This window comes from Myotis davidii, unplaced genomic scaffold, assembly GCF_000327345.1.
Source record: "Myotis davidii unplaced genomic scaffold, ASM32734v1 scaffold536, whole genome shotgun sequence".
Classification (NCBI taxonomy): domain Eukaryota; kingdom Metazoa; phylum Chordata; class Mammalia; order Chiroptera; family Vespertilionidae; genus Myotis; species Myotis davidii.
Window position 1 is genome coordinate 183,444 of NW_006287679.1, and position 9,365 is coordinate 192,808.

General features: G+C 50.1%; 1 long non-coding RNA gene and 1 pseudogene across 1 annotated transcript; one reads left to right on the top strand and one right to left on the bottom strand.

The window, feature by feature from the left end:
• Positions 1-720: 720 nt before the first annotated feature.
• LOC107182424 lies at positions 721-2,530 on the top strand (annotated as a pseudogene).
• Positions 2,531-7,932: 5,402 nt separating this feature from the next.
• On the bottom strand, positions 7,933-9,359 carry LOC107182425. The gene is made up of 2 exons (XR_001513144.1): positions 9,051-9,359; positions 7,933-8,196 (listed from the first exon to the last, which is right to left on the bottom strand). It is a non-coding gene; the product is annotated as an uncharacterized LOC107182425 (long non-coding RNA).
• Between the last annotated feature and the right edge of the window lie 6 nt (positions 9,360-9,365).

The following is a 9,365-nucleotide window of genomic DNA, read 5'->3' on the forward strand; positions in this document are numbered from 1 at the left end:
CGCAGAAGCAGCATGGTGGAGAGGTCAGGGCTGGACCGGGAGGTCAGCTGTGGGTATGAATTCAGATTCTGACCCTGACTCTGGCCAAATCACTTCTCTGACTCAGTTTCCTCATCTACCAACTAGGGCAACAATTGGTCTTACCCACTGAGTCATTTGGGGTTTCAATGGGGTAACAAGTATAAAAGTGTTTCATTCATTCTATACATAATTTTTGTGTTCCTGCTATGTGTAGGAACATTTACTGTACTGCTCCTTTTACTAGAGATACAGAATAAAACAAGACAAAGTCACTGTCCTGATAGAAATTAAACTCTAGCGGAAGAGTCAGGCAAAAACAAATAATACACCATGAAACGCTCAGTCATAACGACTGTAAAGAAAAAGACAGTAGGACAGGGATGGTGCCAATTTGGGAGGCCATGTAGGAGGCCTTAGGCAGGGCGGCCTCCTGAAGAGGGGCCATGAGCAGACACGGGGGAGCAGAGATGTGCCCTGCAGCTTCTGGGGAACAGGTGGGAAGGCCCAGGAATGGCTGGACTTGGCAGGCACCATCCAAGGTCAGTGCACCTGGAGCTGGCCAGCGGCCTGGAAGCTGAGGGCCAAGATTCTGAATTCTAATCCGTGTCATGAGAAGTCATTGGAGGACGCCAGCAGGGGGTGACTTAGTCCCATGCGCCTTAAAGAGCCTGCCTGCTTGGAGAAGAGGTGTAACCGATCATGGCAATCACAGACCTGCTGGCCAAGTGTGTCCAGCTCTCCCGCCTGGCACGTGGTGGGCTGTCTCCTGCTGCCGATGGGGCCATGCAGCTTTGTGAGCAGAAGCCACAGTGTCACTTCCAGGCCAAGCGGTTACTGGCCCCTGGGAGGCCCTGCTCCTGGCTCAGTGACCAGCAGTGTTCAGGTGGTGCTGCCCCTCCAGCCGGAGTGCCGGGAGGCGCCATGGGCGCCGCAGCGCCTGCTGACTGCAGGGCACACAGACCACTTCAGTGAGCACCCGCTGCTGCCGGGATAGGTCATGGAGATTCGGGAGCCACAACCACAGCACAGGCTCGCATGTCCTGATAGGTCAGAGCAGAAGTGGGGAGGCCAATCAGAGTCTAGAAGACGAGCCTGCCCTGGAGTGTAGTGGCAGCGGCAGAAGTGGTAAGGAGTTGGAGCAGTGTTGGGTGCCGGCCGTGACCAGAGGGCCCAGGAGCTGCCCTGGAGCGGCTGAGCCGGACGCCGCCTCCAATGACGACCACATGGACTCGTTCCCGGGGAAGTTCCAGAGCCAGCCTTACTGTGGCGGCTTCTGCGAGGACGCAGGGGAAGAGGAATTTGAAAAGATCGCCCTGTTTATGAAGAAAGCACCATCAGAAACGGCTCCCAAGGAGAACCCTGGCGTGCTTGCCTCCCGGCAATTATGTTTGCTGCTGAGGGACCTCCAGAAGAACAGGCCAAGACAGTGAACACGCTACAGAAGATGACTATGAAAAGCTGTGACTTCGCAGCCTGTAGCTCACAGGGAACAACGTGCACACCCGGAGCTGCACGCAGTCCTTCAGCCAACCAGGCAGCGCAGCATGGCCGGGCATTGCTCCCATGATGTGACCCTGCCAGAAAGCGAAAGCCCTGCCACCTCAACGCAGCAGCAAGGGGTGCCTATGCCATCTGGAACGGAAAAGCTGCTGAGGCTGTGAACGGTGTGAGGAGGGGCTGCAGATAGACGCCAGAGAAGCTTCCGGAAATGAGAACTAAAGCAGATAAACTAAAGCAAACTGAACCGAGGGATATAAGGAAAGCAAAGTCGAAAGAGAACAAGGAGCAGAACCAGACTGAGACTCCCCCCAACCCCCCGCCCTCAAGGCTGGGAGCATCGGCCAGCCCAGCCGCTGAAGCTGCCAGTGATGAAGACGCTGCCTCGGGAGGGCTGGTGCACTCCCGGGGCTCAGCTGGACAACCCCTGCGCCAGGCTGCGCGCCGGTGACCCGGGCAGACTGAGCTGGCCTGTGCTCTTTCTGGACCCAGAGTGTACCCAGTCAACTCCTCTCTGCTTTTCGTGAGGACTCCCGGCTTATTGATCATCTAATGGTGATGTTTGGTGAAACGCCCTCTTGGGACTTAGAGCAAAAATACTGCCCTGCTGCCCGGACAGCGTGGCTCAGTGGTTGAGCGTTGACCTATGAACCAGGAGGTCATGGTTCGATTCCCAGTCAGGGCACATGCCCAGATTGGGGGCTCGATCCCCAGTGAGGGGCATGCAGGAGGCAGCCAATCAGAGATTCTCTCTCATCATTGATGTTTCTATCTCTCTCTCCCTCTCCTTTCCTCTCTGAAATAAAATTAAAAAAAATACTGCCCTGATAATTTAGAGGTCTACTTTGAGGATGAGGACAGGGCAGAACTGTACCAGGTGCCTCCTCAGAGCACCCAGCTGTAGCACCCCAGGTCCCTTGTAAAAACCCTGACACCAGCATTTTTGGTCTGTGTGGGATCCTCTGCTTTTTGTAGAAATCTCTGGGGGAGAAAGGTATACCAGGTAAAGTGACTGAGCCAGGCTGATGAGCCAGACCACCTATACCTCCTCCCAGATCCATCTCTGCCTGGAATACCGCATACGGGAATCAGCTGGACATACTCCTAGACTCCAACACTGGTCAAAGTGCTGAGCCTCAGCGAGTCTTCACTCTCTTCTGTTGATGCAGAACTCTGCACCTTGATCATGACATCCTTGGACTCCGAGCTGTGCTAATGACCAGCCTCCCTCTCTGAAGGGACCATCTGTTGCAGTTACCACAGCAACTGACCCAAAGAACTCCTGACTCAGGATCCAGTGACCCAGCTCTGAACCTTTGTGGAGTTAGAGGCTTTGGAGAAGCTACCCCTCAAACTGCACATACCATGCATGCAATTTTAAGGCACTAAAGCTGAGATGGGCCTCCAGTTACTCCACGAGCAAGGAGGTGCTGTGTGGATGCTGAAGATGCCTCGGGGGAGGATGGGGCCAGGAAAGCTGGGTCCTGCTGCTGCATCTGTAAACACCTACAATCTGGGACTCTCCAGAGTCCCTGGAAGCTTTGCCAGTTTTCCTGATCTTTGCCACATGAGGACTATGATACACTTGGACAGTGGACTCTGCATTCTCACCCAGTTTCCACATTTTAGAATGTTGTGCCTTTTAAACTGGAAAAACCCTTTGGCACATTGAGTCATTGTGATAAGCTGTACCTAGAGGGTTTCCTATGTCCTTACCTGTAGCCAGGTGACTTCTTGCAGTGTCCACCCCCGCCCCGGGGGAGGAGTGTACTTCCCTGAAGAGCCATAGTGTGGAACATTCTGTTCTTTTCCCTTTGCCATGAGAACATATTTTCCAGTTTGAAGCTGTTCCTTCAACCTGGGTACCAGAATGGTGCAGCATGTGGGGCAGAGCTGCAGCAGCCGCCTGCATTCCCCGATTGGAACACGAATGAGGAATGAAGGCTTGTTGTGCTAATGGCCAACAAAGGAGTCAGATTCAGGGTCTATATTGAAGGTCAAGCCCAGAGGGTTTGCTGATGGGCTGTTGTAGTGGGGAGGGAAGGAGAGGAGTCAGGAATGACTGCAAGACTTATGGCCTGAGAACACTCAGAACAGCACAGACTTACCCACAGGGGCAAGTACACAGCTAAACTACAGCACGCTGGCTCTGTGGTTATTACTTGAAGGGAGCAGGCAATATGAATGCAGAGGCTTGGAGAACCCTCCATTCTGAATGATCAGAAGCCAGATTTATTAAAGTGTAATTTGTATATGGTAAAATTTACTCTTCTTGACATCTAGGTCCAAGCTTTGACAAATGCATTTTTGTCTTGTAACCACCTCCACAATCAAGATATAAGTTACGTCCATCACCTCTCCAAATTCTCTCTGCTGCTCTTCCTTTATATTCCAACCCTCATTCCACTTCTCACCCCGGCAATCACTGATCTGTTCTCCATCCCTATAGTTTTGCCTTTTCCAGAACATCCCATAACTAGGATAACAAAGTATGTGACCTCAGAGACTGGCTTCTTTCACTTAGGATATGAAGTCGAGGTTCCTCTGTGCTGCACATGTAAACAGTGTCTTCCTTTTCTCTCATGGCATAGATGGACGCGCAGCCCTCGCTGAAGGGCCTTTGGGCTGCTGCCAGCTTGTGGTGATTGTAAATAAAACTATAAATATCTGAGTCCAGATTTTCCTGTGAACATAGGTCTTTATTTCTCTTGGTAAATCTCCAGAAGTGGGATTTCTGGCTCATGCTATAAGTGTATGTTCAACTTTATAAGAAATTGCCAAACCATTTCCCAGAGGAACTGTACCATATTGCACTCCCGCCAGCACTGTGGGAGGGTTGCTCCACCTCCTCCCAGCACTTGGGATTGTCAGGGTTGTTTGAAGCTGTTTCAAAGTGTAGTGGTATCTCCGTGTGGTCTTCATCTGCATTTCCGCAGTAAATAATGATGTTGGGCATCTTTCATGTGTTCATGAACTATTCCTACATCTTTTTTGGTGAAATGTTCATTTAAATCTTTTGGTCATGTTTTCATTAAGTTGCTTGTCTTCTTATATTCTAGATTCCTTGATCAAATACATGCTTTGCAAGTATTTTCTTCTAGTCTTTAAATTAATTGTTATAAATGGCGTAAGGTATAACCCACGACAGTTTTGTCTGGTGGTACTTCCCACAGTGCAAGAAGCAGACCAATAAAGCCTCACCTCTCTGATCAGCACACGCACAAGTGGCTTTGAAGCCGATTGCAAAGTCCGGCTAAGGTTCGAACACAGATGGTCAGGGACGCTCCACCTCTCTGGCTCCAAGCTACTTCTTTAGACGTTAATCCGCCCTGAGCATCTCCGCACGGCAGACCCCGGTGAGGTGCACAAGCCTGAGTCTTCAAGTGGAATGATCTGGGTGCTCCCAGTTCCCGAGGCCCTCCAGGCACTTAGTTGCTTCAGGAACAATGTTCTCTCTCTTAAATCACTGAAGGAATATCCAGGGCAAAGTAGGACACTAAATCTTAGCAATTAGAATGAACATCTTAGACCTTCCTAGTTACTGTCTCTCTTGGGTGGCTTTTTCAGCCACCAAATGATACTGTTTTCACCTTCCTTTTCCCTCAACACTAGCTCTGAATGTTTCATTAAAACCATTTAGATCTTGGTTACTTAAAATTTCAAGAATAAAATTGGTGACAAGAGAGAAGGTTAGGAAGCCAACACAGAATCATCAACTTGTGATCTGACCAACTGAGGACATCTGAAGAAAGGCCACTACCATGTGCTATTGCCATCCCTCCTCTAAAAGGGGTGCTCAGTGACCCAGCCTCTAGGCTCTAGGGCTCTCTGGAGCATGTGCATCTTTCCCTCCTTCCTCCAGGCGCTTTCTTTTCCTCTCTTTCTCCTTGGTTCCAAGGGCCCTTCCTTGGCCTCTGTAACTTGTTTCGTGAGTCCATGCAGCCCAGCTGGCTCCCTTCTTCTACGGCTCACTTCTACCTCTGTGACTTTCTAAATAAACTTTCACTTGTACTTGAAAAAAATGAAAAACATTTACCCAACCCTCCAAGAAACTATTTGGAAAGACATAATCTCCAAATAAAGTCTCCCCCCCTCCCCTCCACCCCTCCGAAGAGTCAACTGTTGGTAATTTACTTGGGTGTAGACAAGTATTTATACATTTACCCCTTAGTTTTCTCATTTCACTGCAGATTGGTGAAAACTCTGCCCAAACCACAATTTGGAACTCAGACCATAAGAAGGTGTAACAGGGTGGGGTGGTGTAAGCCCTGAGCTATTTGGAGAAAGGCCTTTTGCTTTCACTTGTTATGATAACTTTATTGGGTGTTCCTTGTTCCTAAGGTTCAAAGTCCGGGTCTTACTATTTACATTTTCTGCCTGGGAGTAATGTTTGCAAATAAAGACAGGAGGATGCTGCCTGATAATAATCCAGATCCTGACTTTGCAGGCACCAGTAGTTTTTGCTTCTTTCTTGAATAAAAGAAAGGAAGGAGGCTCAGGCAAGCTGCCCTTCCTGATCCATTTCTCTGGCCAATCTAAGTTTCCCTCACTATCTCCTCCCCTAGGGCTCTGCATTCTTCCAGCAGCTCAATCATTAAGGTAGACTGCAGACAGTCCCAGGTAGACAAATATTCTTGACAAACTTACCAATGCTGTGGATAAAAAGGGGGTGCTGTACAGAACCACAGATTCCTGACTGGGCAGGCCATGGTGGGTAGTACCCTCAGGCCTGTAACTTCTTCAGTGAAAGGTTTTCAAGTCAGCCCTGCCCGTTGTTCTTGAGCATTGAGATTACTGCACCTTTAAAACGCCCGGTTAACATCCCTTGAGAGAGTACCTAATGTTAATTAGCCTGGAATCTAATCCCCACCTTGCTTTCTTTCACCTCCACGTAATATTCCCATGTTCCTACCTTATTTCCAAATGCACAAAAGAAAATGCAAATTGTTATTCTCCAGAACATTTGAGATCCTGCTTCAGCAATTGTTGTCACTTTTGGCACAAATATACTCATAAAAGTTTTCTACAGGATGTTCCTTACTTAGAAAATGGCTTCCATGTACTCGGGATGAAGACCGATTCCCAGCTAAGCCTGCCCTCCCTGCAGGACCCAGCCAGAGCCTGTCTCTTCAGCTTATCTCTCCTCTCCCTGGGACGCTGGGCTCCAGCCCAGAGGCTGGCCTTCAGCTACTCCAAAGCCCCCTGGCCCTCGGGAACCTCCTCCCCTCCTCCCCTACGCAACAGAACTTCTTCAGGGCCTCCCTCTCTCCCTCCCTGCCCTCTGGCCTTGCATCCTGTACCTGGCCTTTGCAGCAGCTGTCACAATCATAATTAATTAATTGTAAAAAGTTTGGCTTCTCATCTAGAATGTGAACTCCAAAAGGTTAGGAATCAAGTCTATCTTGTTTATCTGATCTTCTGTCCCTGGAATAAGGCATGGCTCAAGATTTTTAGACTGTGGGACCAGGTCCCTCGCTGGGAATCCGACTTTTGGACAAAGACCTGAAGGAAGGGAGGCGGGGAAATGTGGTTATCTGGGCAAAGACATCCCCCCCCACCCCCCTGCCCCAGACAGAGCAGCAAGTGCGAAGGCCCTGAGGCTGTCAGTTCGGTGGCAAAGAAGCCCTGGGACTGCACTGGAGGGCGCTGGAGGCAGAATGTGGTCTTTTACGCTGGGCTATGATCGGTGGAATCATTTACAGGAGACCAGCTTCTAACCAGCATCTATTCCAAAACCATGGGCTTCAAATAATTTTTAAAGCAGTAGAACCCTTTCTTTAAGTGAACATGAAATGGAAGTTCCAGATAGGAAGCAGGGGAGGGGCTCGCTCCTCACCACTTTCACACCACAATGCTTCCAAGCAGTGCTGTAGAGGGAGGTCTGCCCCCAGGGCGCAGGCTTCCCTGCTCAGAGCCTGCTGTCCTACAGCGCCTGCCTCAGAGGCAGTCTGTCCGGCTCCTGTCACTACAAGGAGACTTTCAGGGGGTGCGAATGAAACGAGAGCCTCTACAGTTACAACCACATGGCGATGTGTGGGTCTGATATGTTCCTAGAAATTAGTTCTCTGTACTGGAACTTCTCTTTTTCCCCCTTAAAGCAGCGGTTCTCAACCTGTGGGTCGCGACCCCTTTGGTGGTCGAACGACCCTTTCACAGGGGTCGCCTAAGACCATCCTGCACATCAGACATTTACATTATGATTCATAACAGTAGCAACATTACAGTTATGAAGTAACAACGAAAATAATTTTATGGTTGGGTCACAACATGAGGAACTGTATTTAAAGGGCCAGAAGGTTGAGAACCACTGCCTTAAAGCATGTTTAAAACTATGTATTGTTTTTAAAAAGGTAAAACAGCTTAAAATACACACACACAAAACAAAAAACAACAATACTAAAAAAGTCAATCTCCTATGGGTGACAACTAAAGTATGTTGTATTTGTAGTGGAATTCTACACACTTAAGTAACAAAAATGAACTACTGATATAGGCAACAATATGGATAAATGTCACAATTATTATGTTGAGAAAAAGGTGCCAGACAAATGAGTACCCACCATAAACCCAGGTATATGACAGTCACAATCAGGCAGAGCTAGTCTTTGGTAACAGAAGTTGAAATAGTGGTTACCTGCAGCGAAGGGATGAAAGGATGACAATATTCTATATCTTGATCTGGATGGTGGATACAAAGGTTTAGTATCTATCTATCTATCTTTCTATCTATTCATTCACAGGGCTGCAAAATGATTTGTGCATTTTACTCTACACTAATAATAATGATAATAACAGTAATAAGGTAAGTCTCCTTCCCACCACCTGTGCTCCCAGCTGCACAGTTCTCCTCCCCAGAGGCCACTTTTGCAGCTGGGATGTTTTTTACCACCCGCTTTCTCTCAGCACCTTCACACCAGGGTTGGAGTCCTGGAAGCATGCCAGGCCGACACCAGAGGTCAAGGCTGTGGGCACAGGGCCATGGCTTGTGTACATGCCCTCCTGGCTTTCTCTGTCCCCTTGGGCCCTCTGCCCCATGACCCCCCCACCCCCCAGACTCTGAGAGAGTTTGCCTGGGGGCGCTGACCCTTGTGCACGGTGCTGCCCCTCCTGGGTGTGCTGCCTAGAAAGGACAGCATGTGCTGATCAAGCTTCGAGCTGACACATTCCTTCCCTCTTTCGTTCTCCGGTTTCTGATCCCTAACCTAGGACTTCCTGCTCCCTGGCCCCTCAGCCTCAGCGTGTCCCTCCACACTCTTCTCCCCACCCCCAGCCTCTCCAGCAGCATTCTTTGACTCTGTCCTTCCCCTACCGGGGCTTCAGCCCAGCCGCGACTTTATCTTATCATCTGGGATCCTCGCCTCCCAGGACTACCCAGTGCTTGAGGGCATAGGGGCCCCGTGTCAGTTCGAATCAATTTGGCAGAAAGCCGTGGGTGCTGCACGTCCACAGTGGGGGGTGGTGCACACCCAGGCCCGCTAGGATAGCTCTCACCCAGTGTTTTGTACGGCCCTTCCCACGTGTCAGGCACTGACCTGAGTGCTTATGGTGCACAGGTCTCTGAATTTCCCAGACAATCCTAGGAGGAGGGTGATGAGCCTCATGCTGGAGATGAAGCGCTGAGGCCCCAGGTTTGACTGCTGGCACGTGGCTGCCAGGATTCCAGCAGCTGCTTCCCGAGGGAAACGCCCTATTGAGGTCTGGGCGGCTGCAGGGGGAGTCGTAGCGCAGCGGCGCGCCCAGCCTGGGGAGCGGTCCTCGTGCCACACCCTTTCTGCAGTTCCCCGGCGCCAGCGGCCCGCGGGGCTGAGGGCTGGCGGTGGGCTGGGAGCAGACACACAGCACTGCGT